At 37.0% G+C, this 8,676-nt stretch overlaps 1 pseudogene; it reads left to right on the top strand.

Moving 5' to 3' along the window:
* Window positions 1–1,087: 1,087 nt before the first annotated feature.
* Window positions 1,088–4,981, top strand: LOC116565341 (annotated as a pseudogene).
* Window positions 4,982–8,676: the final 3,695 nt, after the last annotated feature.

Here is an 8,676-nt window from a genome sequence, read left to right as displayed (position 1 = left end):
AACATTGGGATATATTTCTGTTCTTAACTTACATTTGAAGACTATCGTCGATTATAAACTGAGATCTAGCAAAATGTGGATTAAAAACTTTCTTTTTGTATGTTATATTCTTTGATCTTTTACAAAGGTGCATTAAAAAGAAAAACTAAAACTCTAGCATTGGAACAAGATGAGGGTTCAAATGCTTTTGTTCTAACATTTATTAGCTTTGATTTTGACCAAGTTCTTTGAGTCTCAATTCTTTCATCTGTCAAATATGGATGATGTCTTCCCCAAGTAGTTTTAGTGAGGAGAAACTGGATCAATACATAGTCTTTTCATTGCAGACTTTAAATTAAATATTCACCCCCCCCATTTCTCCCTGTTCATGCTTGGGCTTTCTCAAGCAGAAGGAGTATTTACATTATTGTAATTAAGTTCAAGATTATTTACTGATACTTTTTTGAGTTCTAGTTACTGTACTAGCTACTGATGACACCAAAAGAAAATAGAACACAGATTCTGTCTTTGAGTATCTCAAAATCTGGTATAGATATAGACTAAATCAATTCAGTACCTTGTGTTGTATGCTATAAGAAATAAAAGGGAAAAAAGACAACTAAAGAAAAAGGAAAGTAATATTTAAACTGTACTTTAAGAATAAATATGGCTCATCATTCTATAAGAGGAGAGCATTAGGGTACTATAAGCAGAAGGATCTAGTATAAATTATGTTTCAAGTGCTTTTATATGTGGCAGCCTGAATAACACACAGAACAAACAGTTGTTACATTTACCTTCATAAACTGTATTCTGAATCATTTTGTATAAAAAATAGCACTTGGTTTTAATAATTATTATATCGGTGACTTGATCTTTTTGCTGAATATTATTTTGAATGTATTTGGATTATATAGAGGATGCAACACTTTAGAGATACATTTTCAAACAAGTTTAAGCATCTAGAATTAGCCACAAAACAAGAAATGGTGAAAAACTTCTAGAAAGTCTCTGTATAGAAGAAGAGTTATCACAGATTCCATAGGCTAATTTTACATTTATTTTTAATTATAGAAAGTATCCTGGGAGAGGACTGGAGGACACCAGCATGAACAAGTTGAAATCATCGCAGAAGTCATCAGTTTATGATCTTCACAAAGTCTAGTGAAAAAACAGCAGTAAGTTGTCTATGTCAAAATGACTGGAAGTTAGATGTTGCAACAGATAATTTCTTCCAAAATCCTGAACTCTGTATATGAGAGAGTGTAAAATGATCATTGGACAGGAAGAAGTTAGAACAACTATACAACAGATACAAAGATTCTCAAGAGGAGAATAAAATTGGAATAGATTGTATACAGCAGTTCTGTGATAACCTTGCACTCGATCCAGCCAGGATTAGTGTGTTGATTATTGCATGGAAGTGCGGAGTAGCAACACAGTGTGAGTTTTCCAAACGGGAGTTCATGGGTGGCATGACAGAATTAGGATGTGACAGAATAGAAAAACTAAAGGCCTAGATAACCAAGATGGAACAAGAATTGAAAGAACCAGGAGGATTTAAGAATTTTTACTGGTTTACTTTTAATTTTGCAAAGAATCCAGGACAAAAAGGATTAGATCAAGAAATGGCCATTGCATACTGGAACTTAGTGCTTGATGGAAGATTTAAATTGTTAGACTTATGGAATAAATTTTCATTGGAACATCATAAATGATCAATTCCAAAAGACACTTGGAATCTTCTTTTTTAAAATGTATTTTATTGCATTTAGGTTTTGGGGTACATGTGAAGAACATGCAGGATTGGTGCATAGGTACACACATGGCAATGTGGTTTGCTGCCTTCCTCCCCATCGCCTACATATGGCATTTCTCCCCATGTTATCCTTCTCCAACTCCCCACCCCCACTGTCCCTCCCCTAGATCCCCCCCACAGACCTCAGTGTGTGATGCTGTGTCCATGTGTTCTCCTTGTTCAACACCCGCCTATGAGTGAGAACATGTGGTGTTTGATTTTCTGTTCTTGTGTTAGTTTGCTGAGAATGATGCTTTCCAGGTTCATCCATGTCCCTACAAAGGACATGAACTCATCGTTTTTTATGGCTACATAGTATTCCATGGTGTATATGTGCCACATTTTCTCTGTACAGTCTATCATTGATGGGCATTTGGCTTGGTATCCAAGTCTTTGCTATTGTAAACAGTGCTGCAGTGAACATTTGTGTGCATGTGTCCTTATAATAGAACGATTTATAATCCTTTGGATATATACCGAGTAATGGATTTGCTGGGTCAAATGGAATTTCTATTTCTAGGTCCTTGAGGCATTGCTACACTGTCTTCCACAATGGTTGCACTAATTTACACTCCCACCAACAGTGTAAAAGTGTTCCTATTTCTCCGCATCCTCTCCAGCATCTATTGTTTCAAGATTTTGTAATGATCGCCATTCTAACTGGCGTGAGATGGTATCTCAATGTGGTTTTGATTTGCATTTCTCTAATAATCAGTGATGATGAGCCTTTTTTCATGTGTTTGTTGACCTCATATATGCCTTCTTTTGAAAAGCATCTGTTCATATCCTACTCCCACTTTTGGATGGATTTGTTTTTTTCTTGAAAATCTGTTTAGTTCTTTGTAGATTCTGGATATTAGCCCTTTGTCAGATGGGTAGATTGCAAAATTTTTTTCCTGTTCTGTTGGTTGCTGGTTCACTCTAATGATTGTTTCTTTTGCTGCACAGAAGCTGTGGAGTTTGATTAGGTCCCATTTGTCTATTTTGGCTTTTATTGCCAATGCTTTTGGTGTTTTAGTCATGAAGTCCTTGCTTATGCCTATGTCCTGAATGGTTTTGCCTAGGTTTTCTTCTAGGGTTTTTATGGTATTGGGTCTTATGTTTAAGTCTTTAATCCATCTGGAGTTAATTTTAGTGTAAGGTGTCAGAAAGTGGTCCGGTTTCTGCTTTCTGCACATGGCTAGATAGCTTTCCCAACACCATTTATTAAACAAGGACTCCTTTTCCCATTGCTTGTTTTACTCAGGTTTGTCAAAGATCAGATGGTTGTAGATGTGTTGTGTTGCCTCTGAGGCCTCTGTTCTGTTCCATTGGTCTATATGTCTGTTTTGGTACCAGTAACATGTTTTGATTACTGTAGCCTTGTAGTGTAGTTTGGAGTCAGGTAGTGTGATGCCTCCAACTTTGTTCTTTTTGTTTAAAATTGATCCAGCTATGTGGGCTCTCTTTGAATTCCATAGGAAGTTTAAGGTGGTTTTTTCCAGATCTGTGAAGAAGATCATCGGTAGTTTGATGGGTATAGCGTTGAATCTGTAAATTCCTTTGAGCAGTATGGCCATTTTCACGATATTGATTCTTCCTAACCATGAGCATGGAATGTTTCTCCATCTGTTTGTGTCTTCTTTGATTTCGTTGAGCAGTGGTTTGTAGTTCTCCTTGAAGAGGTCCTTTACATCCTTTGTTAGTTGTATTCCTAGGTATTTTATTCTCTTTGCAGCAATTGTGAATGGCAGTCGTTCTTGATTTGGCTCTCTTTATGTCTGTTATTGGTGTATAGGCATGCTTGTGATTTTTGCACATTGACTTTTGTATCCCGATACTTTGCTGAAGTTGCTTATCAGTTTCAGGAGATTTTGGACTGAGGTGATAGGGTCTTCTAAATATACAATCATGTCATCTGCAAATAGAGACAATTTGACTTCCTCATTTCCTAATTGAATACCCTTTACTTCTTTTTCTTGCCTGATTGCTCTGTCTAGAACTTCCAATACTATATTGAATATGATTGGTGAGAGAGGTCATCCTTGTCTAGTGCCAGATTTTAAAGGGAATATTTCCAGTTTTTGCCCATTCAGCATGACACTGGCTGTGGGTTTGCTGTAAATAGCTTTCATTATTTTGAGATACGTTCCGTCAATACCTAGTTTATTGAGAGTTTTTGGCATAAAGGCTGTTGAATTTTGTTGAAGGCCTTCTCTACATCTGTTGAGATAATCATGTGGTTTTTGTCTTTGTTTCTGTTTTTGTGGTGCATTACGTTTATAGACTTGTGTATGTTGAACCAGCCTTGCATCCCCGGGATGAAGCCTACTTGATCGTGATGGATAAGCTTTTTGATGTGCTGTTGCAATCAGTTTGCCCAGATTTTATTGAAGATTTTTGCATGTTCATCATGGATATTGGCCTGAAGTTTCTTTTCTTGTTGAGTCTCTGCTGGGTTTTGGTATCAGGATGATGTTGGTCTCATAAAATGATTTGGGAAAGATTCCCTCTTTTTGCATTGTTTGGAATAGTTTGAGAAGGATTGGTACCAGCTCCTTTTTGTATGTCTGGTAGACTGCCTCAGTAATGGCGGATGGCCTCGGTAGTGGGGGACTGCTTCAGTAATGGCGGACTGCCTCAGTAGTGGTGGACTGCCTCGGTAATGGTAAATACCCTTCCCCCACAGAGGTGGACTGTCCCGGGTCCAGCTGTGCTTGCTGTGAAACTCTCAATCCAGAGCATTTTAGATTGCTGGTCTTTGTGGGGGTGGGACTGGCAGAGCCAGATCACCTGGCTCCCTGTTTCATTCCCCTTTTTATCAGTTGAATGGGTGACTCTGTCTTCCAGGTGTTCTTGTCACCAGTTGAAAAGGCACCCGGATTTGTGTGAGTTTTTGTGTGGATACCTGCTGCTCTGGCTAAAATGGCCAAACTCGAGGCTCGTGGCACTTTTCCGCCTGGGAATCTCCTGGTCTGTGGGCAGTAAAAATTTGTTTGGAAATGCGATAATCACTCACCCTCTGCATTTTCACTGGTAACTGCAATCCAGAGGTGTTGCTATTTGGCCATCTTGGATCCCCCAGAATCTTCTTTTAGACTTTAGTACAATGATTGCAGATTACATGTCTAATTATGATGAAGAAGAAGCATGGCCTGTTCTTATTGATGACCTTGTGGAATTTGCATATCTCAAATTGCTGGGACAAAAAGTACAACAATGTAACATTAAAGGAACCTACTAAATGTACACAGTCTGTACAATGAATACAACAGAATATTGTATAGTCAATTTCTGCTGGCTGGACTAAACTGAGGATCAATCCTCACAATTCAGACTGAGGGTTCAGACAAAACTTTAAGGTTACATCTTGGACCATATTATATTTCGTTCTTCTAGTGGTGGTTTTGGCTTGTCTTCTAATCTGGGCCACTCTAAACATTTGTAATTCCAACATTGTGGATTTCATTTTATATCTGTGGACCATCCTACTTTATTCTCCCATAAGTCTTAGAAGCATAATGGTGATTATTTTGAGGTTTCCATTCTTGCTAAAAGCACGATGCTGTATTTATCAAGAAACAGATATTGTAAGAATTAAACATATGAACATCACAAAACAGTTTATAACAACTTCTTAAATATATGCTTTGGGCTAGTTACAAAGATTATTCTAATAGCACTTCCAATGAAAGTGATATATTTATGTGTACTGGATCTGGAATGGTGTTTTGGTTAGCGGGGAATTTTTTTTTTTTCTGGTAAATCACATGTGTTGTTGATGTGACTAGACTATCTGATGAAAAAAAAAATGTCAGAATAACCAACATGAGAAATTTTCAGGATAACTTGGTGCCTACCTGAAAAATGTATTGTGTTTCAGACTTTTGCTTTCAAACGGTTCCACAGAACTAGTCTCTGCTTACCTTACCCATGTTTATGTATAGTTGTCCTACAGGGAGCTTTTATTTAGAAAATGTCTGCATAATGTTAGACTCTACTCCTGTCTGCATTTTGCACTACATAATTGGACTTTGTTATGCTTTTGAAATGCTTATCTGCCTGTCACATAGGTTAAACTATTTAATTTACTTTGAATGTTTTGGATTGCTACATAATACAATATTCTAAAATTAGGCATGACAGTTTATTTTTTGTTTTGTTTTTACTTTTACTTTTTTGTAATCGCATAATGGAACACAAATGATATTCTCTTAATTTATAGGAAGATAATAGGAGTTAAATTTTGAAAATGGTTGTTAAGCCATGAAGTATAATCTTTATAATATAGGTACTGCTCTTTCAGACAAATAGCCCGTTTATGATGACTTCTTATTTTGTTGAAATTGCTTTAACTGATAATCACTGTGGCTGCCAAATATTTACTTCAGAACCAAAGATTTTCAAACAAGCATACATGATGCAAAATACCAATCTGGCTTCTAGTTTTGTTACTGTTTTTTTTTTTTTTCCCTCACTCAGATTAGCTCAGTTTTCTCATCAAAGCAAGTGCTATCTTATATGCATTTTTTTCATTACAAGGCCCATGAGCTGCTTTTATGCTGAAAATGGTCATTTCTCTGTTCACTTACTGACATATGGAGAAGAGTTTCTTTCTGTCTTAAACATTTAAAAAAATTATTATACTTTAAGTTCCGGGGTATATGTGCAGAACTTGCAGGATTGTTGCATAGGTATACACATGCCATGGTAGTTTGCTGCCTCTATCCCCCCGTCACCTACATCAGGCATTTCTCCCAATGTTATACCTCCCCATCCCCATCCACCCACCCCCCTACAGATCCCAATGTGTGATGTTCTCCTCCCTGTGTCCATGTGTTCTCATTGTTCAACATCAACCTATGCGTGAGAACATGCCGTATTTGGTTTTCTGTTCTTGTGTCAGTTTGCTGAGAATGGTGGTTTCCTGATTCATCCATGTCCCTGTAAACGACATGAACTCATCCTTTTTTATGGCTGCACAGTATTCCATGATTTATATGTGCCACATTTGCTTTATCCAGTCTATCATTGATGGGAATTTGGGTTGGTTCCAGGTCTTTGCTATTATAAACAGTGCTGCAGTGAACATATGTGTGCATGTTTATAATAGAATGATTTATAATCTTAAGGGTATATACTTAGTAATGGGATTGCTGTGTCAAATGGTATTTCTATTTCTGGATCCATTAGGAATAGCCATACTGTCCACCACAATGGTTGAACTAATTTACAGTTCCACCAACAGTGTAAAAGTGTTCCTGTTGCTCCATATCCTCTCCAGCATCTGTTGTCTCCAGATTTTTTAATGATCACCATTCTAACTGTGGCTATCTTAATGTGGTTTTGATTTGCATTTCTCTAATGACCAGTGATGATGAGCATTTTTTCATATGTTTGTTGGCCACATAAATGTCTTCTTTTCTAAAGTGTCTGTTCATATCCTTCACCCACCATTTGATGGGGTTGTTATTTTCTTGTAAATTTGCTATAGTTCTTTGTAGATTCTGGATATTACCCATTTGTCAGATGGGGTAATATCCAGCTTGCAAAATTTTTTTCCCATATTGTTGGTTGCTGGCTCACTCTAATTGTTTCTTTTGCTGTGCAGAAGCCCTTAAGTTTAATTAGATCCCATTTGTCTATTTTGGCTTTTGTTGCCAGTGCTTTTGGTATTTTAGTCAAGTCCTTGCCTATGCCTGTGTTCTGAATGGTTTTGCCTAGGTTTTCTTCTAGTGTTCTTATGGTGTTAGGTCTTATGTTGAAGTCTTTAATCCATCTGGAGTTAATTTTAGTGTAAGGTGTCAGGAAGGGGTCCAGTTTCTGCTTTCTGACATGGCTAGCCAGTTTTCCCAACACTATTAAACAGGGAATCCTTTCCCTATTGCTTGTTTTTTTTCAGGTTTGTCAAAGATCAGATGGTTGTAGATGTGTGACATTACTTCTGAGGCCTCTGTTCTGTTCCATTGGTCTATATCTCTGTTTTGATACTAGTACCATGTTTCTTTTGATTACTGTAGCCTTATATTATAGTTCGAAGTCAGGCAGCATGATGCCTCCAGCTCTGTTCTTTTTGTTTAGGATTGTCTTGGTTATGTGGGCTTTTTTAAAGTTCCATATGAAGTTTAAAGTGGTTTTTCCCAGTTCTGTGAAGAAGATCAGTAGTAGCTCGATGGGGATAACATTGAATCTATAAATTACTTTGGGCAGTATGGCCATTTTCACAAAATTGATTCTTCCTAACCAGGAGCATGGAATATTTCTCCATCTGTTTGTGTCCTCTCTTATTTCGTTGAGCAGTGGTTTGTAGTTCTCCTTGAAGAAATCCTTTGCATCATTTGTTAGTGTATTCCTATTTTATTCTCTTTGTTGCAATTGTGAATGGGAGTTCACGCATGATTTGGCTCTCTGCTTGTCTGTTACTGGTATATAGCAATGCTTGTGATTTCTGCATATTGATTTTGTATCCTAAGAGTTTGCTGAAGTTACTTATCATCTTAAGGAGATTTTGGGTTGAGAGGATGGGGGTCTTCTAAGTATACAATCATGTGTTCTGCAAATAGAGGCAATTTGACTTCCTCTTTTCCTAATTGAATACCCTTTATTTATTTTCTTGCCTGATTGCTCTGGCTAGAACTTCCAATACTATGTTGAATAGGTATGATGAGAGAGGGCACCCTTGTCTGGTGCCAGTTTTCAAAGGGAATGCTTCTAATTTTTGCCCATTCAGTATGATATTGGCTGTGGGTTTGTCATAAATAGCTTTTATTATTTTGAGATACGTTTCATTGATACCTAGTTTATTGAAAGATTTTTGCATAAAGTGCTGTTGAATTTTGTTGAAGGCCTTCTCTGCATCTATTGAGATGATTTTGTGGTTTTTGTGTTTATTTTCATTTATGTGATGGATTTCATTTATA

This window comes from Sapajus apella, unplaced genomic scaffold (genome assembly GCF_009761245.1).
Source record: "Sapajus apella isolate SASKATOON/1434 unplaced genomic scaffold, GSC_monkey_1.0 scaffold40, whole genome shotgun sequence".
In the NCBI taxonomy this organism is placed as follows: Eukaryota; Metazoa; Chordata; class Mammalia; order Primates; family Cebidae; genus Sapajus; species Sapajus apella.
This window is presented reverse-complemented; position numbering and strand designations above follow the sequence as displayed.